Below are 25,453 nucleotides of genomic sequence, written 5' to 3' on the forward strand. Positions count from 1 at the left end.
GCTGCGGCCTCTCCCGTTGCGGAGCACAGGCTCCGGACGCGCAGGCCCAGCGGCCATGGCTCACGGGCCCAGCCGCTCCGCGGCATGCGGGACCCTCCGGACTGGGGCACGAACCCGCGTCCCCTGCATCGGCAGTCGGACTCGCAACCACTGCGCCACCAGGGAAGCCCAATCTGTATGCTTTTAATTTCCTTTTCTTGCCTTATTGCTTTGGTTATGTCTTCCAGTATATTGAATAAGAGTGGTGAGAGCAGAAATCTTTGCTTCGTTCCCAGTATTAGGAGGAAAGCATTCAGGCTTTCACCACTAAGTATAATGTTCACTGTAGGTTTTTAGTAGATGTTCCTTATTGGGTTGAAGAAGTTCCCTTCTAGTCCAAGTTAGCTGAGAGTTTTTATCACAAATGGGTGTTGAATTTTGTCAAACGCTTTTCTATATCAGTTGATATGATCGTATGGCTTTTCTTCTTTAGCCTGTTAATATGGTGGATTACATTTAAAATTTTTTTTAATTAAGGTAGAGTTGATTTACAATGTTGTGTTAATTTCTGCTGTACAGCAAAGTGATTCAGTTATACATATATATACATTCTTTTTAAAATATTCTTTTCCATTATGGTTTATCATAGGATATTGAATATAATTCTCTGTGCTATACAGTAAGACCTTGTTGTTTATCCATTCTATATATAAAAGCTTACATCTGCTAACCCCAGCCTCCCACTCCATTCTTCCCCCAACCCCCTCCCCCTTGGCAAGCTCCAGTCTGTTCTCTATGTCCGTGATTCTGTTTCTGTTTCATATATAGGTTCATTTGTGTCATATTTTAGATTCCACATATATATGATATCATATGGTTTTTGTCTTTCTCTTTCTGACTTACTTCAATTAGTATGATAATCTCTAGTTGCATGGTTTTTGAATATTGAACCAACCTTGCATTTTGGGAATTAACCCTACATTGGTTGTGATGTAAAATTGTTCTTATATAGCACTGGATTCAATCTGCTAGTATTCTGTTGAAGATTTTACATCTGTGTTTATGGGGAATATATGTCTCTAGTGTTTGGTTTTGCTGTCATGGTAATACTGGCCTCATAATATAAGGTAGAAGGTGCGCCTTCTTCTCTTTTCTGGAGATTGTGTATAATTGGTGTTAGTATTTCTTTAAATATGGGTAGAATTCTCCAGTGAAGCTATCTGTGTATGTTGAATGCAGCAGGTCTGTTTTACTCATTTCTCACTTGTCTCTATATCCATGGTGATGACCCTTGGTCAAACTCTGAGAACTACATTTCTGGAATGTTCACATAGCAATGGGTAGATGTTATTCTATATGCCCCAAGTAGTGGGTTGAGAAGAACTAGGCTGTCAGCATGTTTAAAGTAAATGTAATGATTCATGATGTGCCCCTGGTGCCTGGTTTGGGGCCATGCTTGGTCACATGGCAGGTATGTGACCAACTCCCTTTAAGAATGTTGGATTCCGGACTTCCCTGGTGGCGCAGTAGTTAAGAATCCACCTGCCAATGCAGGGGACATGGGTTCAAGCCCTGGTCTGGGAAGATTCCACATGCTGCAGAGCAACTAAGCCCGTGCACCACAACTACTGAGCCTGTGCTCTAGAGCCCGCGAGCCACAACTACTGAAGCCCACATGCCTAGAGTCTGTGCTCTGCAAGAGAAGCCACCACAATGAGAAGCCTGTGCACCACAACAAAGAGTAGCCCCCACTCACCACAACTAGAGAAAGCCCACATGCAGCAATGAAGACCCAATGCAGCCAAAAATAAATAAATAAGTAAATAAATAAATTTAAAAAAAAATGTTGGATTCCAAGACTCAAGTAGAATTTCCTAGGCAAGGACATCTCACATATGTCCCTGCAGTTTGCACGTGGAGAAGGTGTGTCTGTGCTATCCCTGTAGAGAGATAAGAAAGTATGCATTTGACCCCTCCAGCTTTTGCCTATGAATATCTTTTTCCTGCTGCTCCTGCACTGCATCCTTTGCTGTAATAAATCTTAACCTTGAATATAACTTTATATGGAGTCCTGTGAGTCTTTTCAGTGAATCACCAAACTAGTTGTGGGGCCACTGAGATAGGAAGTTGTTTTTTTGAAACTACAAATCAATTTTTTTTTTTTTTTTGCGGTACGCGGGCCTCTCACTGTTGTGGCCTCTCCCATTGCGGAGCACAGGCTCCGGAAGCGCAGGCTCAGCGGCCATGGCTCACGGGCCCAGCCGCTTCACGGCATGTGGGATCTTCCCGGACCGGGGCACGAACCCGTGTCCCCTGCATCGGCAGGCGGACTCTCAACCACTGCGCCACCAGGGAAGCCCAAATCAATTCTTTATATTATCTGTTTCATATTGAGTGAGTTTAGGTAGTTTGTGGTTTTCAAGGTATTGGTTAATTTCATCCAAGTTGTTGAATTTATATGGGTAGAGTTGTTTATAGTGTTCCCTTATTATCCATTTATGTTCTACAGAGCCTGTAGTGATAGCCAATATTTTATTCTTTTTGGTTTCAAAGCACGTTTATGGAAAAATTACCTGACTGGAATTCTAACTATAACCCTACGTGGCAGTCAAGACAAGTGGTATTATTTACATTGAGTTGAGAAAGAAACATACTTTTTCAAAAAAACTGAAGCGTAGTTGACATACAATATTATGTTAGTTCCAGGTGTAAAACATAATGATTCAACATTTAAATATATTAAATAAAAAATGATCACCATGATAAGTCTAGTAACCATCTGTCACCATACAGTTATCATAGTATCATTGATTATATTCCCTATGCTATACATTATCTCCCTGTGACTTATTTTAAAACTGGAAGTTGGTATCTCTTAATCCCTGTCACCTATTTTGCCCAACCCTCTAAACTCCTCTCCTCTGACAACCGCCAGTTTGTTTCCTGTATCTCTGAGTCTGTTTCTGTAGGAAGACTACATGTATAGGGAATTGCAGAGCTGATATTAGAGCCCAGGGTTCCTGACTCCAAGCTTCTCTGTTGATAATAAGGTCCCAGATATCACTCCTAAGTAGTTCTGTTTCATTCTATACCTATCTCTCAGCTCTTAACTGGCTGTTTTATTCTCCACCTAACCTTCCATGTCATGCTTGTTTTTGTTTTTGTTTTTTTAAAGCAAATCCTATCTTAGAGATCTATTGCTTATTCTTCTCCAGACCTTCTTATTCCTGGCCTCTCTCCTTTCTCTAGGTCAAATCATACTTGCTTTTTTGGAGACTCCAGCATAATAAAGTCTAACCCAGTGGTTCTCAACAGGAGGAAATTTTGTCCCCCAAGAGACATTGGGCAATGTCTGGAGACATTCTTTTTCTTTTTTAAATTATTTTATTTTATTTTTTTTGGCTGTGTTGGGTCTTTGTTGCTGTGTGTGGGCTTTCTCTAGTTGTGGGGAACGGGGGCTACTCTTCATCGCAGTGCACGGGCTTCTCATTGCAGTGGCTTCTCTTGCGGAGCATGGACTCTAGGTGTGTGGACTTCAGTAGTTGTGGCTCGTGGGCTCTAGAGCACAGGCTCAGTAGTTGTGGCGCATGGGCTTAGTTGCTCCGCGGCATGTGATATCTTCCCAGACCGGGGCTCGAACCCATGTCCCCTGCATTGGCAGGCGGATTCTTAACTACTGTGCCACCAGGGAAGCCCCTGGAGACATTCTTGACTGTCACACTGGGGGTGGTTACTGGCATTTAGTGGGAAGAGGCCAGGGATGCTGGTAAATATCCTACCGTGCACAGGACAGCCTTGCACAGCAGGGAATTATCCAGCCACAGTGTCAGCAGCGCCAAGGTTAAGCAACCCTACTTTAAGCCTATGCCTCAGGAGACCTTGTCTGACTCCTGACCAGCTCTTTGAGGCGGCACAGCTGTGCCAGGCCATCAAGGCTGTATTGCTTTGAATTTGTGGTGAATGACTTGACAATCCATGGCTTTGTGGGCTACATGGAGGGGAGTGGCTTCCTGCCACACAACCACAAGATAGGGCTTTGGACCTCTCGGACTTCCACTTAGAATTCCACAGATACTGAATTACATTTGCCAGTATCTCGGTGTGGGATGTCAAACCCAACAGCCTGGGTGGGTCACCGCCTCACCCACACTTACAGCGTGTGCTGGTCTGAGGCTTCAGTGGTGTGTTGGAGTAACAGGGGTTGTGGTGATGCTGGTGGTGTTTTTTTCCCCAAACATTGGAAATCTATTGGTTTTCCAGCATCAGCTCCATGGTGCTTATGTTCTCACTGGTGGGTTTGTGGCTGTGATTCTCATGTGTGTGCTTTGGAAATGACCCAGTTCAGTACACCTTGGATGAGATGATGATTGACCAGGGTGACAATGGCTGGAAAACTACCCGTACAGATGTCTTCCACTTTCCTCCATACTCTGGTCTGCTCTGTGCTGTGCTTGGCGTGGGTGCCCAGAAATGTGGGACATTGATTTCCTGGCCTTGGCACTGGTGAAGTGATGAGAATTATCAGGAATTTCCCTCAAGGGGTAGAACTAAGTAGGTAGTTTGTTCAGAAGAGGTTTGTGGATCTTCTGTTCTATCCAAGGTGAGGGGCAGACTTAAGGGGGAGACCTAAGACCTAAGGAGCTTTAGCGATGATGCTTATATTTTATTGTAGGTTTTCTGGACAACAGATGGGGGAGAATGTTTTGCTGGAGGCCCTGGGTCTGGAAGAAACTGGGCTAATTCCTCTGAAATTGCTAGAAGGGGGATAGGTGGGACCTAACACAGACTTTCCGCTACTACCCCGCAGGCATTATTACCATGGCGCTGCGTGGCGTGTTGTGTGCATCCTTGTGGGGCCATTAACTTGGCACCGTCTTGTATGCCGCAACCTGCTGCTTCTCTGGCTACGTGTTCAGCCACTTCTTTCGGCAGATCGGAGGTGAACATTGGGTGAGGGACATCATTCTCACCACCAGTCTCTCCTGACGAGGACTTCCATTTCCCTGGTAGGCAGGCCTGGGCTTAGGAACTTAGAAACGTCATGCAACCTGGAATGGAGTTCCAGGTTTCCTGCCTGGACCCTCACGTGCCTGCTTGCTCGTCCTAGATTCACCAGTTCACAGCCATTCAGTGTTTTATTCTTGATATCGGCAATTTGTGTCTTCCTTTTCTTTTTTCAGTCTTACTAGAGGTTTAGTGGTCTTTGAAAGAGCCAGTTTTTTTTGTTGTTTTTTTTAAGAACCAGTTTTTTGTTTGTTTAAATGCCTTTCTGTTGTTTTTATCTTTTTCACTTCATTAATTTTGGCTCTTCATTTTTTCCTTCCTTCTGTTTGTTTCAGGCTTATTTTTCTTTTCTCTTCCCTCCCCTCCCCTCCCGTCCCTTCCTCTCCCTTCCCCTCCCCTCCCTTCCCCTCCCCTCCCCTCCCCTCCCTTCCCCTCCCCTCCCCTCCCCTCCTCTCCCTCCCCTCCCTCCCCTCCCTCCCCTCCCTCCCCTCCCCTCCCTCCCCTCCTCTCCCCTCCCCTCCCCTCCCTTCCCCTCCCTCCCCCTCCCTCCCCTCCCCTTCCCTTCTCTTCCTCCCTCCCTCCCTCCTTCTCTTCCTTCCTTCTTTCCTTCCTCCCTCCCTCCCTCCTTTCCTTTCTTTCTTTCCCACATCATGCAGCTTGCAGGATCTTAGTTCCGCGACCAGGGATTGAACCTGGGCCCCTGAGCAGTGGAAGTGTAGAGTCCTAACCACTGGACTGCCAGGGAAGTCCCCTTATTTCACTTTTCTTTTTCTCGTTTCTTATGATGGTCGCTTAAATTATTGATTTGAGATCTTTTCGTGAACATTTAGTGTTACCAGTTTCCCTCTCAGACTGCTTTAGCTGTGTCCCACAAATTTTGATACCTACAGGTAATACATTGTTTCTTTTAAGAAATAACCTAGCTATTTTGAAGACTTTTTTCTGATTCTTGGTATTACGAGTGACTTTCTATTGTATCCTGGACAATTGGGGTATCACAAGACTCTGAATCTCATTTAAATCTTCTATCTTAGTGGGCTCTGCTGACACCATACTGGTGAAGCAAAGTGGATGCTGCCTCATTATCACCGGGTAGAGATGAAAGCTTAGGCTCCCCACTGACGGCACGGTGGGGAGGGGAGGAGCACCCCCTCAGTACCAAGCGAGGGGGGGTCTAGACTCACACTCCTTCTCTGTTTGTTCCGGGGTGGGGTGGGGTTTTTTCCCATGGTGCTGGTCTGCAGTAGGGCGGACATTGTCAAAATAAGTTTGTCTTGATAGGCTGCTCCTTTCCTGGTTCTTTAGTTAGAGAGAGCAGGCTTTGACTGGGGCTTTTTTTTTCTTTCTTTTTCTGTACATATTGGCTTTTCTGGGTTGCAGGCTTCTTCTGTGCTAGTCCAGGATATGTAGGGAGCAAAAAGAAAATCTGGTAACTCATTGCTGTGTCATCACTTGAGTTTCAAGATTCCTAGATAGTCGCCTTCTTCTCTCTACCTTTCAGACTCTTCCTATAACGTTATGCATTATGTCCAGGGTTTTAGCTGTACTTACTGGGAGGGATAGAGGAAACTGTGTCTATGTCATCTTGTCTGTAACCATCATTGACCTCTTTTAATACTTTTAGGTTATTTTAAAATAAACTTTTAATTTTAGAATAGTTTTAGGTTTACAGAAAAGTTGCAAAGATAGAGAATTCCCATATACCCCATACCTAGTTTCTCCTATTACTAACATTTTATGGTACATTTGTCATATTCATGAACCAATACTAATATATTATTAAAGTTCATACTTCATCTAGTTTTCCTTAGTTTTTACCCAGTGTTCTGAGAAGCCATCCAGAATACAACATTACATTTTGTCATGTTTCTCACACTCTTCTTGGATATGACAGTTTCTGACTTCCCTTGTTTTTGATGACCTTGACAGTTTGAGGACTCAGGCATTTTGTAGAACGTCCCTCAACTGGGATCTGTCTGATGTTTTTCTCGTGATGAGACTCGGGTTATGGGTTTGGGGGATAAAGACCACAGACAGAGGCGAAGTGCTGCTGTCATCACATCATATCAAGGGTACCTACTATCAACATGTCTAATCACCGGTGATGTTGACCGTCAGTCACCTGGCTGAGGCAGTGTTTCTCAGTCTTCTCCACTGTGAAGTCCTCCCCTCCTCCTATTTCCATATTATGCTTTTTGGAAGGAAGTCACTATGTGCAGCCATTATAATATCATTTTTTACACCTACATCAGATCTTGTTTTCCTCTTACAAATTCTGACTTATTAGAGGCATTAATTTTTACTGGCTCTGGACTTCCCTGGTGGTGCAGTGGTTAGGAATCCGCCTGCCAATGCAGGGGACATGTGTTCGATCCCTGGTCCAGGAAGAGCAACTAAGCCCATGCACCACAACTACTGAGCTGTGTGCTGCAACTACTGAAGCCTGTGCGCTTAGAGCCCATGCTCCGCAACAAGAGAAGCCACTGCAGTGAGAAGCCTGCACACTGCAACGAAGAGTAGCCCCCGCTCGCCACAACTAGAGGAAGCTCATGTGCAGCAATGAAGATCCAACGTAGCTGAAAAAAAAAAAAAATTTTACTGGGTCCATATTTTTCCAAACATTTCATTTTAATATTCATTACACCAATATCAAGCATTTACACAGAAAAGATGAAAAAAAAAGGCATGATTTGAAAGACTAGTTCTCTTAATACTTCTGGGCACTCAAAACTAATGTCCTAAGCAAGTCTTTAAATACTGTAATAGCCATTTTTAGGAAAAACCTAAAACCACATGCAGCCATAAGACCAGTGGAATTATTCTGAATGCTTCTGTTTGTCTCAAGGAAAGTTATCAGAAGAAATAGAGCCATTTCAGTTTTCTTTGGAAAGCTTATTTTAAGAAGAGTCTTGGATCTTACATATAAATTCCTCATGACTCTCCGAAATTCCAAAAAGGGAAGCACAATTGTTAATGTTATATTTGTCCTTTTGTCACAGGTGGGGCTATTTTTAGACTAGATAGAATGGTCTGTGCTTTATGTAGACTTCACAGTACATTGAGGCCTGCAGAAGAATCATCTTGAGTCCACACGTGGCCATGTAATAGGGCTTGAAACATAATGTTACCCTTTTATATGACTAAAGACCATCCGAAGTTTTCTGTTTGGGCTTTCATGACCTATTTATTAGAACCATAACCTGTTTGATGCTGAGTTTCTGGATATGAGGAGTTATTAAGAGAAAATATGACTTTTTTACAAAACAGTTCCAGGAATACATTGTAGAGGAAAAGGATAAGTGCCTAAAATAAGAATCTTGTTAAAATGCTACCTGTGTTGAAGAACCTTTGTGCCATCCCTGACGTCATAATAAACAGAATATTTTGTGAGGCTGTTACGTTATTCTCCTTTCATCCTTTTCCGTTTGATTGAATGTCTTGGTCATACACACGACTGGCCACATTGACTCTCTCGAGGACAATGTTCCATCTCTGACTCTCACCAGCTCCAACTTACCCACCTTATTTTCACCCGTGAGCATTTTGAAAAAGTAGAGCCATGAGGGAAGTAACCTTATCAGATACTGAAACAACTTATAAAGTAAAATAATTAAGATAATGATATATTGGTCGAGGTACAGACCGGTAAACAGAGATTCAAGAAAAGACCCAAATTCAAATGGAATTTAACACATGATAAAGGTAGCATTTCAAAATAGCTGGGCAAAGATAGTTATTCCCTAGACAGTGTTGCGAGGTGATGGGAGGTAGAAACCTGGATCTTGACCTAATTCTTTACATTGTATTGAATTCCACTTGGATCCAAGATTTAAACATAATAAAGTGAAACCATAAAGGTACTATTAAAAAGAGTTAGCATTTTAACAGTTCTGGAATGGGAAAAGTATAAAAATTATGCAAAATTCAGAAGCCATAAAATAAAAATGCAATAACCTCTAATTTAAACACACACATAAACTCAAAAAACAAATGCCACATTTGGAAGGCTATCCGTAACACATTTGACACACAAAGCACTAACATTTTCAATGAGTGCAGACGTTTTGCAAAGGAAGAAAGGGAAAGACAAACAGAAAATAAAACAAGAGGCAGAAAACAGGAAAAGATGCCTAACCTTACAATCAAATGTAAATCATTTCTCTTCCACTAGAATAAAAACAATGAAAATTCCGGAGATGAGAAATTTAAGGCCACCAGGACTGGGCACCTTCCTTAGGCTCACTGCCTTCTTTTGCACGTGGCCCTCCTGCATGTGCTCACAGGATGGCTGCTGCACCTCCAGGAATCATGACCAGGATCCAGCAGAAAGAAGGGGGCAGGTAGGGGAAAGGCAAAAGGTTTCTGCTTCAGAGTTCGCTCCCTGTCACAAGTTTTCTTGGAAGCCCAATTCTGATCCCATCTCATCTGCTAGAACTGTCCTGGGGCTGCCTGGGAGGATGGGGAAGTGATTTTTAAAAACCTTTTCAAAGTAAAAAGTATACCACTTAGGGATTTTCACAAAGTGAACACACCCATCTGACCCGCACCCAGATCAAGAAACAGTGGGAACCACCTCCTTGCAACTGCCCATGTGCTCCTTCCCAGTCACTGGAGAAGGTGAGCATTTTTAATGGGTACCTTCTCACTGTGGCCAAAATCGGGTTAAGAAAGAAAAAGAGAATATCAGAAACCAGCAGTCTGTCACAACCATCGCTTTATATAGTCGCCCAAAGGCACTCTTATCATCAGTTTCCCCAAATCTTTCACTCTCAGTCCAAGAAATTTTATCTTAAGAGACAACAGTTGAAATTTACATTTTCTGTAATTTCATATTGCGAGCCTGGGGCCAAGAACAACAATCTGGCCTGAACGGGAACTTTCTGCAGCCGTAGATTCATAGGCAGATGCATTGAGAGGGTACCTGTGAGATACTGATCAGGTCTGAGTTTCGAGAGGTCTGTAAATACAGAGACATTCTAGAGGACCATTAGGGACCCCGTCCCATGAATGGGATGAATATGGGAAAATCTGCAATTCTATACACAGGTTTTTTAGAAGTGAGAAAACCCGCAAATAAGATAGATGTGGCTAACTCTTAGAACAGAATTCAGAATTTATTCAATATTACAGTATGCGTATTGGAGAAAACATATTTGTTATGTACAGAGGCCACTTTTCTCTCCCAGCCTACTGAACATTCTAACATTCATCTTGGAGAGAATCCCTGTTTGCAGGAGGCATCTGGCAGCATTCCGACACCACACGGAATCAGCTCATTTGCATTCAGTAGAAACGCTACAAATGCGACAAATGTGAGGGCTTTCAGGAAAAGTCAAGCTCATTCAACGTCAGAGAATTCACACTGGAGAAAAACCATATTCACGTAATGGCTGTGAAAATGCTTTTAGACAGTGCTCAGAGCTAATTAGACATCTGGGATTTCAGAGCGGATAGGAGCCCTGGGAGCAGGATGGATGAGGAAGAACCTTCAATCAGAGTTCTAGCCTCAGACAATGTCAGCTAATTCATTCGGGATGTGAAGCGGGCGTGTGTGAATGTGGAAAGCTGTCTAGGGGAAGCGTGGCGTATGCTGGACGTCAGTCAGATCATTCATGCTGGAGAGAAGCCTGTGAGTAAAACCAACGTGGAGCATCATTTGGGGATAGCGCAGCCCTTTCTCATCTTTGGAGAATTCACAGGAAACAAACACTCTCGTTGTAAAGATTGTGGGAGAGCTTTTAGTCAGTAATCAGGCTAATTCATTCTGGAGAAAAACCTTGATTGTGGAGACTGAGGAAAAGCCTTCAGTTCTTTTCCTTATTGGATATCAGAGAATCCTTAGTGGTATATGGGGAAACTTTGCCGGGGTGGGGTGGGGTGGGGGATTCAGGGTTTATTAAGTATCGCATTAAAGCATTAATTGCATTAAGAAGGGGTTTAAACTTTTTGCTTCTTCCACTGCAACCAAAGCTTTCATTTCTGTCCCTGGTTATCTCATAGAATTTTTTTTGTCTCTAATGACTTATCTTCCTTAAGGAAGTAAGGAAGATAAGCTTATAAGCTTGCTTTTGTAAGCTTAACTTCTAATTCTAGTAGGTATTCAGTACGTTTCTGCTGAATGAATGAAGTAATGCAATAGGTAAACAGCAGAGGCGGCCTGGCTTGGGCCTTCGGGGTCAGGACTCCATAAATCATGCAGAGCGTGTAAGGACCGCGTTGAGGGAGTGAGGCTTCCTGGCAGGATCTGGAGGTTGCAAATTCTACTATGACTGCAGGATATCTGTGTTCGGGCCCCATTAACTCGAGGAACTTCTACGGGCCACATCTCTACTGCTGAAGACTATTTTGTGATGGGAAGAGGGGGTGGTGATTTTTCTCAAGTTCTGAATGTAATGGAATCATTCGTATTTGAAGGCTACATTAGGAGGATGCCAGTTCCTCTTTGTTTTGTATCTAAAACTAGACATTTAAAGAGCAAGGGCTACAGTTCTTGAGTTCAACTTCTCATTTCATGAGGGAAGGGTCAGGCACACTTTCTTGTGTTGAAGCAACACGAAAACCACATTGCTTGATGGAAGCTGGATCAGAAGAAGCTTCATCTGGTTCTTATCCACCGACTGTGTTCTCTCCTCCCAACCTGACTCCTCACCCCTAGCCTAGGATTCTGAGTCTCCTAGAAGACGCCCTTGCTCACCACTATATCCATTCCCCAGTCGAGGGAGAAGAGATTCAGGTCGTGTGCATTTCTGGCTCCTGGCTTTGCTAGAGAAGACAGGAAGAAAAGTCTGAGAAAAAAGGGACAAAGAATGGAGAAAGTGGGGAGTGGCCACAACTCATGGCACCTTATTCCTAAGAGGATATGCAACGTCACTAAGGCTGGCTGGAGAGTAACTAAAGGGCTTAGTTTTGCACCAGTGTAGTTCTAGCTGCCATACGTTTCTTCCAGCTGGTACGTGGGGCTCATAAAATCCTGCTGCATGGGACTGGCTCCTTCTCTAGAATTCATCCAACCCAACCCACCCCTTGCCCATTCCAACTTGCTGCTCCTTCCGTGTGCCTTCCGTGGCCCTTGCTTAGGCTCTGCATCCCAGGGACTCATACCCCCCTACCACTATCCCACTGATTTGTTCTAAAATTCATCATTCAGCCCCATTTTAGAAGATGACCCCCATTTTAGAAGACATGCCCATACGCCTGAACTTTCCTGAATCTTTCCTTCCTTGTCGGTGCCCTGTAGGCCCTGGGACTCGGAACCAAGTGCTAAAGTTGCTTGCCTATGTAGGCCGTGACCAGTCTTGACCTGCATTTCCTACCACACAAGTAAGATTTCCAATGTCTAAACTTGGGCTGATTTTCCATTTGGAGCTACACCAAGAGCCATGGGGCTGTAAGGAATTGATGACAGAGAGGTTCAGAGGAGTGCTGTACTGGTTAAGAATGGCAAAGGCTGCGAAGAGCAGAAATCAGCTTAGGAAGTAAAGACATTCAATTCAGCGACCAACAAGACTGGAAGTAGGTGGTTCCAGGATACGTATAGTGGCTCAACAGTATCATCAAGGACCCAGGCTTTTTTTATCTGTCTATTCGGCCAACCTTGGTATGTTGGCTTTTTCCCTTGGTTTTGTTGCCTCCTGGTCTCAAGATGGCTGCTACAGCTCCAAGTATCACGTCTCAAACATCCCTGTTCAAAGCAGGAAGACGGGACAGGCCTCTTCACTCTCTCTTCTTTAATCAGAAAGCAAAATCTTCCCAGAAGGTCCCCCAGCCATTTCCCTGTAAGTTTTGTTGGCAGAACTAAGTCTTGTGCCCACTTCTAAGCCAACAGACAGCAAAGGGAAGAAGTTACGAGCTTGCTGCAGTGCAACGCATGGGTTGGGGAGCGGGGCAGGGCAGGCCTGGTGAGCCCGGGCAGCAGGGCGGCTCCAGGGCTGGCTCCTCTCTCTGCCTTTTTCACGGAGCCCCAGCTCTGCTCAGGTTATCCCCTCCTTTATCTTCTTCCACAAGAGGCTCATTCTTCCCCCAACTCTAATCGCGTTTTCTCCCTGTCACAGCTTGGTTTGCTTTTCTTCGGTCTCCAGTTTTCCTCCTCAGTGTAATTCTGGCCAGCACATGGCCCTACTTGCCCTCATGACATCGTGTCACACACTGCTGCCTATACGGTCTGATTTGGGGATTCAAATTTCCTAAAAGGGGAAACTGCCTGGCCTGACTGTCTTCCTTTACATTTTTGAGTCGGGCAACTTCAAAAGTTGTTGGCCAGCCTATAGAGATCCTGGTCCCCTGACCTGCCTGTGTGTGTGGTGTGGGGAGGGTGACAGAGGTGGGGTCATATGATACAACACAGCCACCTGGCGGGGGGGCTGGATGAGGCCGCTCCCCACAGGATGGGCTGTGTGTGTGTGTGTGGCAGGTGTAATGGAGTGGAGAAGAGCAGAGACAGTGGGTTCCTGGAGCCCAGGGAAACAAGATAAGATCAGGCCACTCTACACAGAGACGCCACAAGGCAGAACACGGGGGCACCAGGCACAGGAGGGAAAAAGCCATTTTTGGACATTTCAGCCCCATTTTAGTGGATGCCATGTGGAGAAGAGGAGAGGAAACTGGCTGGCAGCCAGAACCAAGGCCCTTGACTTACGGCCGCAGTTGAACCTGCCCAGCCGAATCCAGATGTTCGGGTCACCCTATTTAAGGTCCAGACATGGTGGAGCAGAAATAAGATGTTCCTGCTTCGCTCCGCCTGTTACCTGACTTACAGAATTGAGAGCATAAGTCACAGATTCCTGAGTCTGCCACCACCTGGAATCTCCCCAAACTCCTACCGCAGAAATTCCAGCGACTGCTAGTAGGAAGCCGGGCATTCTCATGAACGTGGCTTTAACAGGGCTTGGAAGCATTTGGTACATTACTGGACTTGTATCTTAGAGACCCTTTTGTGGCTTTGACAGGCCACAGAAGAGACCGACTGGAGAAGCAGGACTAATTCAAGATGACCATGTAACGGACAGAAGATGGACCGGTGATTCCAGCAAAGGGAATTAAAAAGTCCGCAGTGGGAAAACGAGAACTTTGAAGAGCATGGATAATGGGCAGACCTGGATTTGAACCTTTGCTCCTTTACTTCTTAGTTGCGTGACCTTAGGCAAGTTATGTCACCTCTCCAGGAGATAGTTACTTCATTTGTAATCTGAGGACAGAAATGTCCCATTTCAAGGGTTGCTGGGAGGATTAAATGAGATGCTGCACGTGAGGCACTAAACGCACGCGAGTCACTGCTACAGTCAGAGCCTCTCACGTACCTGGTGAGTGGGGCTGAGCCCCAGCAGGGAGAGCCCGCCTGCCGGTCCCCATCGAAAGAGCTGGCTTGGCGGTTCTGACGGGGAGCTCCGCTGGGGCCCCTCGTGGTGGGGAGTGGCGCTGGGGGGTTATTTTACATACCATAAAGCACTTTACAGCTTTCCTTCTAGCTTCTTGAGCTCCTAGAAGCCTTTGGAACAGCCTTCGCCAGCTCCCCAGGAGTCAGAGTACCCTAGTCTCTCCGGGCTTAGAGTCCGTGTCCCTCCGGTCCCCTGCTCTCCCAACAGCCTTGATGAGTCATTTCAATCTCCTCTACCTGTTTCTATCATTTCTTACTCGATTTGGTCTTGCGATCGTCCTTAGAGGAGTGATGTGAGAGGGTGTTCTGGAGATCCAGTATAAATGACGTTCCAGCTATACACGTCCAAGTCAGGAGCACGAAAGCCCAGTGAGGAGCTGTCCTCCTGGCCAGAGACAGCGGCGTGCGTGAGCTCGTGAGCCTCGGGTAAGCAGGCAGAGAGGCAGCTGGCAAGGGGCCCCCCTTCCTCTCCTTACTGCTCCACAATCTGCTCACATCTTCACCAGGTTCAAGGTTCAGCTGTTCAGAAGCAGCCTCCGCTTTCTAGGAAATGCAGTTCTTATGGGCAGTGCCAACACTAGGGACTAACTCTTATCAACCCCACCGCGAGCATTTCTAACTTACTAGCTTTTAAAGCAATTTAGAAGAGAGCGCCACGGCTATATAAATCGCTGGATATATACACAGAACCTGTCCCCATTTTTGGTAGGGGACGTAGAGATTTTGCAGCTAACAAAAGACAAGGGATGTTCCTGCACTTTGCGCTTGGGACCCAGAACTTCGCCGTATACGAAAGGATGATGTACTCGTGGCGGGGGTGGCACAGGTGGGACGTTTCAGTACAGTCGTTAACATCGTTCTCCTGGTTACCTCCACGCTGGTAACCTTGGTTGCTGGTAACCACAGAAGCACTCAGTGCCAGGTGTTAAGCGAGGCACTGTGAATACAGAGATGCTTCAGACATAGGCCTTGTTCTCAAAGAGCTCCAACTTCATGTTGAGGGTGGACCCTGAGCCAGCCATCCTTATCCAGGACACGGGCGAGCTCTCCAACATCCTGGTTTCTTGTTTGTCCCCTGCCTCCCCCTCTCAAGGTCACTCCCAAGGTTAGCGCAGTGCATGGCAGCCAGCAATGCCTCGCAGGCAGAGCCGAGGCAATGGGGACCAAGCACCTGCCACCTCACGGACATCAGGGCTCATCTGGCTTCCGGGTCGGGAGGAAGGTGTGGCAATAAGGACAAGTTGACCTTCCTCCTGTGTGACCTGGAGGAGAATGGCCGACAACCATACCAGAGAAGGCAGGCTGTGTCTTCAGTCAAGGGTAAGCGCATCTCCATCTGAGATGGCCCTGAATCACGAATCCATCTCTCTGCGTCCACTGCGGTGTCCACAGCTGCATACAGTCGCCAATCCCCAAGTCGTCCGAGTCCCTTGGTGCTCAGAGGTGCCGTGGAGAATACAAAGGACAAGATGTAGTTCTTCCTTGAAGAGCTTTCTGTCTGTCCGAGAAGAAAAAGGCATGAGAAGGTCACGAAGGACCAGAGCATTACCGGGGTGCTAGACGGGGCTCAGGGGCAGTGGATCTGGTGAGCACAGTGCAGGCTGGGAGCCCAACTGCAGGTGTGCAGGGTCCCAGGAAGGCTTCATGAAAGAGGTGGGCTTTGGGCCGGGCTTGAAGGGTGGGCAGCATTCGGAGGGATGGTGGTGGCGGCTGCATTCCTGGGGGAGCTGCACGTGAGCCATGACCATGGGTGCTCAGAACATGGTTCCCTCATCACCCCCTTGTGAAACAGAGGATTCAGCCAGTGGTTCCTCTTCTCGCTGCTGTAATCACAAGAGCCAGAGGCTAGAGGGTTCGTGCAGGCACGGAGCTGTGCATGGCCAAAGTGGGGGCCTGTGACACTCATTTCCTACGGTGTCATCACAGCGTGAGGCCAGGGACAAGGACATGCTGTCAACACCTGTGCTCAGCCTTTCTGCCAAAGCAGCACGGCGGGGGCCATCCTGGGGGGCTGCTGCTCCCCAGAGGCCAGGATCTGGAGCCTTTATGCTGAAGGTATTATTTTGGGAAACCACAGACTCTAAGCCCAAACCTCGCTCCACGGGCATGACACACGTGGCCAAACACTTGGACCGGATTCTGGCAGAAGATCAAAGAATTCATTCGGCAGAGGAAATCTTTGGCTATTCTGAATAAGGGGAAATTTCCATTCATCTCGTAATTCATACTAGAGAGATTCCCTATGAATGGCGCCAATGTAGGAAAATCCTCCGAGTGAGGCAGCCGCTATCACAGTTGAGAACTCACAGGGGGAGGGCTGGGGGCACGGGAAGCAAAGACAGCGCAAACGAAGAGCTCAGCCTGGAGCCCATCACACGGGAGAAAACCTATATCCTCGTGAGCACAACGGCGCTCCGAGAAAACACAACCCTCACCCAACAATGGCCAAGTCCTTCTGCGGATTCATTCGTGTAATGAGTCAGGGGTGGTGATCATTTCAAGAGAAATCAGCCCTCATTCGTCACCCGAAGGTTCCAACTGGAGAGAGGGCAGATGCTCGTCATAAATGAGGGGGCTCTTGGGGGTTCTCTGGCCTCAGGAAACACGGAGACCATGCAGGGCCCCGGGAGGACTGTCAGAGGGGCCTCAGAGCACACGTCGTATCAAATGGTCATGGAAGAGGAAAACATGATGAAAGGGCAAATTTAGAAAACGATTTTGTTGGAACTTGCACTTTTAGCACCTGTAATGGAATGACAGACTTGGGCTGGAAGGGATGCAGACACCCCTCGGGAGACAGTCTGCTCTGGGGACACAGTCATTCGCTTGCAGCCCGAGGGGTCCACTTGCCCAGGGACCTAGTGCTGTGCAGGGGAGAAGAAGCCAGGCTCCAGAGCTCTCAGCAGTTTCCTCTTCCACAGGGCCTCAATATCGATGTTTCTTCATAGTCCCTCCTCCTTCCTCTCCCCTCAGTAAAGTCCTGGCCTTGTGTCTGCCACGTGCCCACCTGTCACTGGTGCTGCCCAGGGGGCAGGAGGCCACCTGCCCACCAAGAGGGTGGTGACCACCATTACATCTGACAACTTGCGAACACGCCGCAAGGGATGCTGCTGTGACCTGTCCCTTCATTCATTCAACAAATATCTTTCAAGCATCTCCTCTACTCTGTAGCTGGCACACTGTTTGTGTTGGGATAAAGGACAGGGGAAAAGGAGGTGTCAGCCACAAGTGGCTCGGGCCACCCTGGGGAAGAGAGAGGGGAATCAGGAAACCAGCAGCACCTTCGAGACTGCAGGGGTGTCTGTGTCCCTGGTTTCAGAGGGGGGGCTTTGGAGAGAGCACTGGGGAGGGAGGCGGAAGAACTCTGATCTAATGACTGCCTCCCAGGTGACAGGCTAGCGTGTGCTGTCTCCGAGCCCCCTGCGTGCGTGGCATCCATGGTCTCCACTTTGTAAGTAAAGAAAATTAGGTGCATGCGCAGCTGTCACGCGGCACAGCTGGTCCAGGTCTCACTCCTGATCCCAAAGTCTTCCCATCACCACAGGGAGAGAATGGGTCCTTTAGGGGACAGTGGGAGGCCCCTGGTGAAGCGGGAGGAAAGGGGATGGAAGGGGAGAAGGGGACTGGCTTTGGTAGACTCTACTTTAGGGAGCAGAGAGAGGCACACTCATTCATTCACTCCTCCCTTTATCCACTAGGCAAATCTCTACGGAGCCCTATGGAGGGCCAGGCGCTGTGCTTCAGTGCTGGGGATTGAGTGAGGAAGAGGGACACGGGACTTCTATTCTAGAAGGAGGTGGGTGATCCAGGAGGCTATGCGTTTTGAAGGGGAAGCCAGGGGAGAACCCTAACCTCGACCTGCACCGCTAAGGCTGACTTCTGGGAAGGGCTGACGTGTCAGGTAAGAGCTGAAAGAATAAGCATCAGCCTGGTGTGTGCTGGGAAGCGTCTTCCAGAGACAACCGCGCCGGCAGGGCTGTGGGTGACGGCAGGGCCGTGGGTGACGGCAGGGCGGGAGGAGCCGGAGCCGAAAGAGGGCCAGTGTCACATACGTGAGGAAACCAGTGCAGACACGGAGGGACGTGAGGAAACCAGTGCAGACACGGAGGGACGCGAGGAGGGACCAGGTCACCCAGGGCCCTTAGAAGGAGCCCAGACTGGACCCTGAGCAAAATGGGAAGCCCTGAAGAATGTTAAGCGCGGGGAGGCCCCGAGCGGTCTGCAGTTTACCCCTTCCCTCGGAAGCCCAGGGCTGCAACTGCCAGGAGAGAGTTGTCCGAGGATTCGTCTAACTAGGGCAGATGTGGTCAGAGAGAGCGTGTGAGTTCTGTCGTTTTTCCTTGTGCACCAAGGAGGTTTCCAACAGGTGCAGTGAGCCGAGTGAGCAATAAAGCTAGGGCCGAGTGCGGGTGGCTTGATCCCAAGGAGGAAACCTCTGGTGCGTGAAGGGCAGACCCGAAGGTCCCCCCACGAGTGCTTTGGGATGGACGTGCGTGTGCAGGCACCCCCCTCTTGTGGCCAAAAGAGGTACTGCACGCGTATTCCCAAACAGGCCGGACTCTAGGTTGTCTGTCGCTGGGCTGGGGAAGCCCAGTGAAATGAAGCTGGGGCTGCAAGGAGCAGTGGACCCCAGGAGGTTCCCACCTGTTTTCTTGTTTGTTTTTTGAGAAACCTGAACAGTGGAGAAAATGTATATATATGCTTAGAAAGAAAATGCTAGAAAGACACTCAGTGTTACCAGTGATTCTGGTATAGGCTCTGGAATAGGTGACTAAATTTTTTGTCGCGTTTATACGTATCTTAAAACTTGCTCACGTATTACTTTTGTTGATAAGAGAAAAAAATGTATTATTATTATTTTTTAAAAAGAGCAGAAGTGACAGAAAAGTGCCCCAAGGGGGTACTGAAGCGGAGGCCAGGTGGCTAGTGTGAGAGCTGAGTGGCTCGGTGAGGGCTGCTGCCCGGGCAGCCCTGGGCATTTCACACCCACGGAGCATGAGCCACGCTGAGAAGGTCCGTGCTGGGGACCAGGCTTCCTGGAGGCTGCCCTCCTGGCCATTTCTCTCTAGCTGCGTCCTTCAGCTCACACGCACCCAGCCTCGGGGTCCCTGCCCCTCTGCCTTTCTCTCACGTGCTCATCCTTCTCCCATCCGAGTAGCACCCTCCTGACCTGGTCTCGCAGTGGCCCCAACCGCCAGGTTCTGGGTGACCTGGGAGTGTATTCCACACGCTCACACTGGAGGGTTCTCTTCTGGGTGGTCTCTGATTTGTAATGAGGGCTGGGTCTGCTCAGAAACTACAGCCATGCGTGTTCCATCCATCGGGTCTCTGCCTGGACAACTTTTCTGGCTGCGGACAAGTAGCTCACCTGGCCGGCAGTTCTGGTCACTCTGGTCACCTTCCCAGCTTCTCTCTTCTCTCTCCTGCTTGAAACTCTTCTCTGGGGCAGGGCAGCTCCTCGGCCTCCCCTCTGGAAAATTCCCTGATGCTGGTCTAAGGGACTGGATCTGGAGGGCCAAGGACACAGCCCCCATCATTGCTAGGGTCATTCTTGACTGGAGAAGTTTCCAAGGAAGCTCACTTGTGCCGTGGGAGGGTTACATTTCAAAGAAACTCCTCATGAGCTTAATTTCAGAAACGTTCTGAAATACATAAAATATGTTTTTTAAAAAATCACATAGGGCTTCCCTGGTGGCGCGGTGGTTGAGAGTCCGCCTGCTGATGCAGGGGACACAGGTTCGTGCCCCAGTCCGGGAAGATCCCACATGCCGCGGAGCGGCTGGGCCCGTGAGCCATGGCCGCTGAGCCTGCGCGTCCGGAGCCTGTGCTCCGCAACGGGAGAGGCCACAACAGTGAGAGGCCCGCGTACCGCAAAAAAAAAAAAAAAAAAAAAAAATCAAATAAAACCCCTTCATTATAGAAATTTTCAATCCCACTAAAGGGAATATAATGATACAACGAACTCTCCTGTTCCCATCACCTAACCTCTATAGCTATTCATTTACTGCCATTCCTGTTTCCACCACACCTCACCACATTTTGTGTGTGTATGTGTCTGTCGAGTATTTTAAAGTAAATCTCAGTGTATCTTTTTTCTGATAGGTAACTCAGTATGTATCTCTAGATAATTAAATTACATTTGACGTTTTGGGGGAATATGTATGATAACAGAATAGTTTAGTGATCTCCTGTACCCATCTCCACCCCCAGTAGACACCCAGCCACTCTCCTTTCATCTGCTCTCCCCTCTCCCACCACAATGGATATTTTTCAAGCAAATCTCAGACATCATTTCACCCATAAAGTCGGCAATATGTGTCTCTAAAACGCTTTTCCTTTTTAAAGCATAACCCCAATATCATTATCACAACTAAAAATTTTAAACAGTAATTCCTTAATATCGTCCATGTTCACATTTTCCTGATTTTAAAAAATTTCACAGGGCTTCTGTGGTGGCGCAGTGGTTGAGAGTTCGCCTGCTGATGCAGGGCACACGGGTTTGTGCCCCGGTCCGGGAAGATCCCACATGCCGCGCGGAGCGGCTGGGCCCGTGAGCCTGCGCCTCTGGAGCCTGTGCTCCGCAACGGGCGAGGCCACAACAGTGAGAGGCCCGCGTACTGCAAAGAAAAAAAAAAAAAAAAAAAAAAAAAATCCACAATTGGTTGTTACAATCATAATCCAAATAAGGTCTACAGGTTGCATTTGGTTGATAGTCTCCTCAGGTCCACTTCCCTCTTAAAAAATTTTTTTTAAAATCTAGTAATTTGTTGAAGTATTTCAACAGTTTGTCCTTAGAACGGAATGACACAATGCTCGAGCGCCAGTTCTGTGCCAGGCACTGTGTTTTGTGCTGGAAATAAAGGCGTGGGCAGATCTGGGGCAAATCACTGACTCTCTCTGGGCTTCAGTACCCGCTTCTCTAACAGAAGAGGACTGGACTAGATGCTCTCTAAAGGCTCCACTCTGATTCACTCGGATCCCCATGTCATCACTAGGATCCACTGTGTGAGTCTACACGAACCGCAGTCAAACTTACTCCCAGGGAACCCCCGCCTTGACCCTACCTGTCTGGGCGGCCGCCCACCTGCCGGGGTGCTCGGAGGTCAAGATAAAGCGGGAGAAGCTCGCCCGGACGGCGGAAAATCGCTCTGACCGCGGAAGCGAGCTGTAAAGGCAGAGACCTTGCGCACGGGCCGGCCCCGCCCAACTACACTTCCCACAGCCCTCTGCAGCCAGCCGGTTACCACGGAGACGGGCCGGGATAGTCGGCTCGGAGACTGTCCGTGGCCTGGGCCTCCGGGTGGCCGTACGCAGAACAGCCTCTACCCCCACGGCTTCCAAACGGGCCGGCCACGCACGCCCGCCACCCAGCCCTAGACTCTGGAGCCCGAGGAGGCAGAGCCATTTGGCTGGGTCTGGGCCGCCGGGAGGAGGCTGAACTACATTTTCCAGGAGCCTCTGGGCACGCTCGCGCGGGGCACAGAAAAGGTAACATCGAGTTGTTGCCAAGCAGACCAGTCCCGGGTTATTTGGGCCCCTGAAGCCCGTGGGCAGAGGAGTTGGAGACAAAGAAGAGAGATAGAAGAGAGAATGAGGATGGAAAACTTGTTTATAAAGCAACATAAAGAGTACACTCCGTCCTGTTTAACTTTGTTTCCACCAACGCTCAGGGCCGGCGTGAGCATCGCACAGCCCTCTGGGAAATGCAGATGGCGCTGCCCTAAGGACTATGGGAAATGTAGTTATTGATTAACAGCCACTACCTCGAGCACCTACAGTAAGGATACGGGATTGAATCCTCCCTGCTTCTCCCTTCTTTTCCACTCAAACACAATGTTTACCTCCCCAATACTTACAGAATCTCTCCCTCTCTCTTCGTGCCAACCCTCAGTGCTGTATTTCAGACACTCCCTTAAATCTATTCTCCTCATGGCCACCAAAGTAATTGTCCCTGCTCTCTTAGGGCTCTTACACAGCTAATAAAACCAAGTAACCGGCTGGCATGTATATTTGACCTCTCACCTACTGTCTCACACTAGTCTCCTCATATGTAAGAACCATTCTCTTTAGATTGTTCATCTCATTTGTGATTGATATCTTAAAGCCATTGCCACTACTTTTTTTTTTTTTTTTTTTTTTTTTGCGGTACGCGGGCTTCTCACTCTTGTGGCCTCTCCCGTTGCGGACTCCGGACGCGCAGGCTCAGCGGCCATGGCTCACGGGCCCATACGCTCCGCAGCATGTGAGATCTTTCCCGGACCGGGGCACGAACCCGTGTGCTCTGCATCGGCAGGCGGACTCTCAACCACTGCGCCACCAGGGAAGCCCATTGCCACCACTTTTTAAAAATGCAGAGCACAACTTTTTGCTTTTTACAGTTGCCCCCCCCCAAAAGGGTGGTACATTCCAAGTGTAGATGGATTTGCAAAATATTCTTGAAAAGTACTTGAAATAGGTTTCTATCAGTAGAAACCAAGTTCCTCATACTTTGATAAAATTAGGATTTTATTTCTCTGAACAAAATATTTCATTACATGATCTGGTTAATTCACACCTAGGTGTTTTCCAGGTCTTGTAAAGTCACACAAAAGATTAAAACAAAAAACAAAAACACGATGGTTCTTGTATGAATTACTTATCACAAAACTCCGGGAGGATTATAAACAGTCTTAATAGATGTTTTTTTTTTACACAACACTTTGAAAGTCTAAGATCTATAATTACACTTGATCCAAAGAGCTGTAAGTGTGGAGTGAATCTGCCTGAGGCTTTAGAGAAAGGAGGCATACTTTTAAAGGCTATCAGAAAGCCTAGATAGGAGTGAACTGTACGGTGTAAGAAGACAGATGAGGTGTTGCTCACATCAAAGCACCAAGAAACTTTCCTTTTGAAGTGGGAATACTTGGCAGACACAACATTTCCATTAGCTTTTAACTTCGGTAGGAAGAATGGCCCAGATCATAAACATAGAGAATTATTTAACTGATAAAGCAGTTTAGAAGTCACAGTCAAAAATACGTAATTTCTTCTTAACATTCAAAAGCAGAGTTTCCATCTTCCTCATTTATTTCTTTGGTTTTGGTTTTTAAAATGTAGAATCCTTCATTTCTTGCCTGAGGAAAGAGTACGTTTGTTGAAAAAGCATCCGCCACGGCCAGGATATTCAGGTAGTTCTCAGGAATCAGGTGGGGAAGGCTGAAGTCAAGATCTAGAAGGGCCACAGTTCAGAATGATTTTCTTAAGTGGTACCAATGCAGTTACCTTTTCAATGGGTATCAGGAGCACTGCTCTTTTATTAACTCTTATTTGTTCTCAGTTACCAGCAAAGCTCCATCTGTTGTTATAGCAACTTAGCCTACACTTTGGACATAAGGGTCTTCTGGCGTTCCAGCAAATGTATAATGATGTCCAGGAGCTTTCCTGAACAATTTTGAGATATGGACATTCAGGTTACAATATAAGTTGTAATTTTCTTTACAACAGAGCTTCAGAATACTACTTGGTCATTTGATTGGTTTCAAGAAATATGATGGGGCTTCCCTGGTGGCACAGTGGTTGAGAGTCTGCCTGCCGATGCAGGGGACACGGGTTCGTGCCCCGGTCCGGGAAGATCCCACATGCCGCGGAGCGACTGGGCCCGTGAGCCATGGACGCTGAGCCTGCGCGTCCGGAGCCTGTGCTCCGCAGCGGGAGAGGCCACAGCAGTGAGAGGCCCGCGTACCGCAAAAAAAAAAAAAAAAAGAAATATGATGCTAGATCTATCTGCAACATACTTGCAAACCATTTTCTGGATGGTTTACCTCCAAAAATGGTTATCTGCCCTGCTGTTGTTGCTGTGGTTGTTATTGCTTTACTAGGTTCAGTCTCAAAGGGTGAGACTCTTAGCCAGGTCCACTTGTAAACTCATCTGCCCAGTTACACAAGACAGTGGAAAGAGTGGGGGCATGGGATCCAGTTCTGTCCCAGTCCCTAACTCCCTAGCTGAGTCACCTTGAACTAGTCCTTTGTCACTCCCCCAAAACCTGCTCGTCCTCTTCCATTAATGCCTCAGTGAACAGCATCTGTGGTAGGCTGAATAATGGCCCGCAAAGACATCAGACCCCACTCCCTGTGACGTGCACATCCTGTAAATGATACTTTGCTTGGAAAAAGCGTCTTTGCAGATGTGACTAAATTAAGGATCTTTAGATGGGGAGATTATCCTGGGCCCTCAATGCAATTTTAAGTATCCTTACAAGAATGAGGTAGAGGGAGATTTGAGTCAGATACACAGAGGCGAAGATAATGTGAAGATGGAGCAGAGAGAGATTTGAAGATGCTGGCCTTGAAGACTGGAGTGATGGAGCCACAAACCAAGGAATGACAGCAGCCACCTCTACACTCGTCCTCCTTCTGATCCAGCCCTCACACTGAGGTCAGAGGGGCTTTTCTACCATGGAGATCCGACCACATCAACCTGCAGTGAACATCCTTCAGTGGCAGCTCAAACCCTGACACCTTGGCCTGGCAGGCAGATTCTTAACCACTGCGCCACCAGGGAAGTCCTGGCCTCTTAAATTTTAAAACATTTTTCTCGATTCAAGGGCTCACAAGGGTTGTACTCTGGCTATGGACATAAATGAAAGCTGCTGGGGTAATTTTTCTATTGAGCTCTTGGATAATCATTAAAAATCAGATAAAAATAATCTCTGTTTTGGAGCTGTAGTCTCAAGATCAATTATTATTATTGCAGCTATTATGTAAAGAAGATTTACTACAGTTTGCATTAACGTAATCTTGTGTTCCTTGCAAAAGTTCCAACTGAGAGCAGGTCAGGCAGAAGGAAATTAACCTGGGCCTAAAATGTGCTCACGGATAATCCAGGCAGTTTACTAAGAGTTGACTGTAGTTCAGTCTAAATTTACCAGGGGGCTTCCCTGGTAGCACAGTAGTTAAGAATCCTCCTGCAAATGCAGGGGACACGGGTTCGATCCCTGGTCCGGGAATATCCCACATGCTGTGGAGCAACTAAGCCTGTGTGCCACAACTACTGAGCCTGCACTCTAAAGCCCGTCAGCCACAAATACTGAGGCTGTGTGCCGCAACTACTGAGGCTGT

At 47.5% G+C, this 25,453-nt stretch overlaps 1 long non-coding RNA gene across 2 annotated transcripts; it reads right to left on the reverse strand.

Annotated features, from left to right (window-relative positions):
* Window positions 1–7,639: 7,639 nt before the first annotated feature.
* Window positions 7,640–21,722, reverse strand: LOC132593493 (uncharacterized). 2 transcript variants are annotated; one of them, XR_009559088.1, is made up of 3 exons: window positions 21,421–21,722; window positions 19,725–19,998; window positions 7,640–15,850 (listed from the first exon to the last, which is right to left on the reverse strand). It is a non-coding gene; the product is annotated as an uncharacterized lncRNA (long non-coding RNA). The 2 variants fall into 2 exon arrangements; XR_009559087.1 differs by having other exon boundaries at window positions 7,640–15,854.
* Window positions 21,723–25,453: the final 3,731 nt, after the last annotated feature.

This window comes from Globicephala melas, chromosome 15 (assembly GCF_963455315.2).
Source record: "Globicephala melas chromosome 15, mGloMel1.2, whole genome shotgun sequence".
NCBI lineage: Eukaryota > Metazoa > Chordata > Mammalia > Artiodactyla > Delphinidae > Globicephala > Globicephala melas.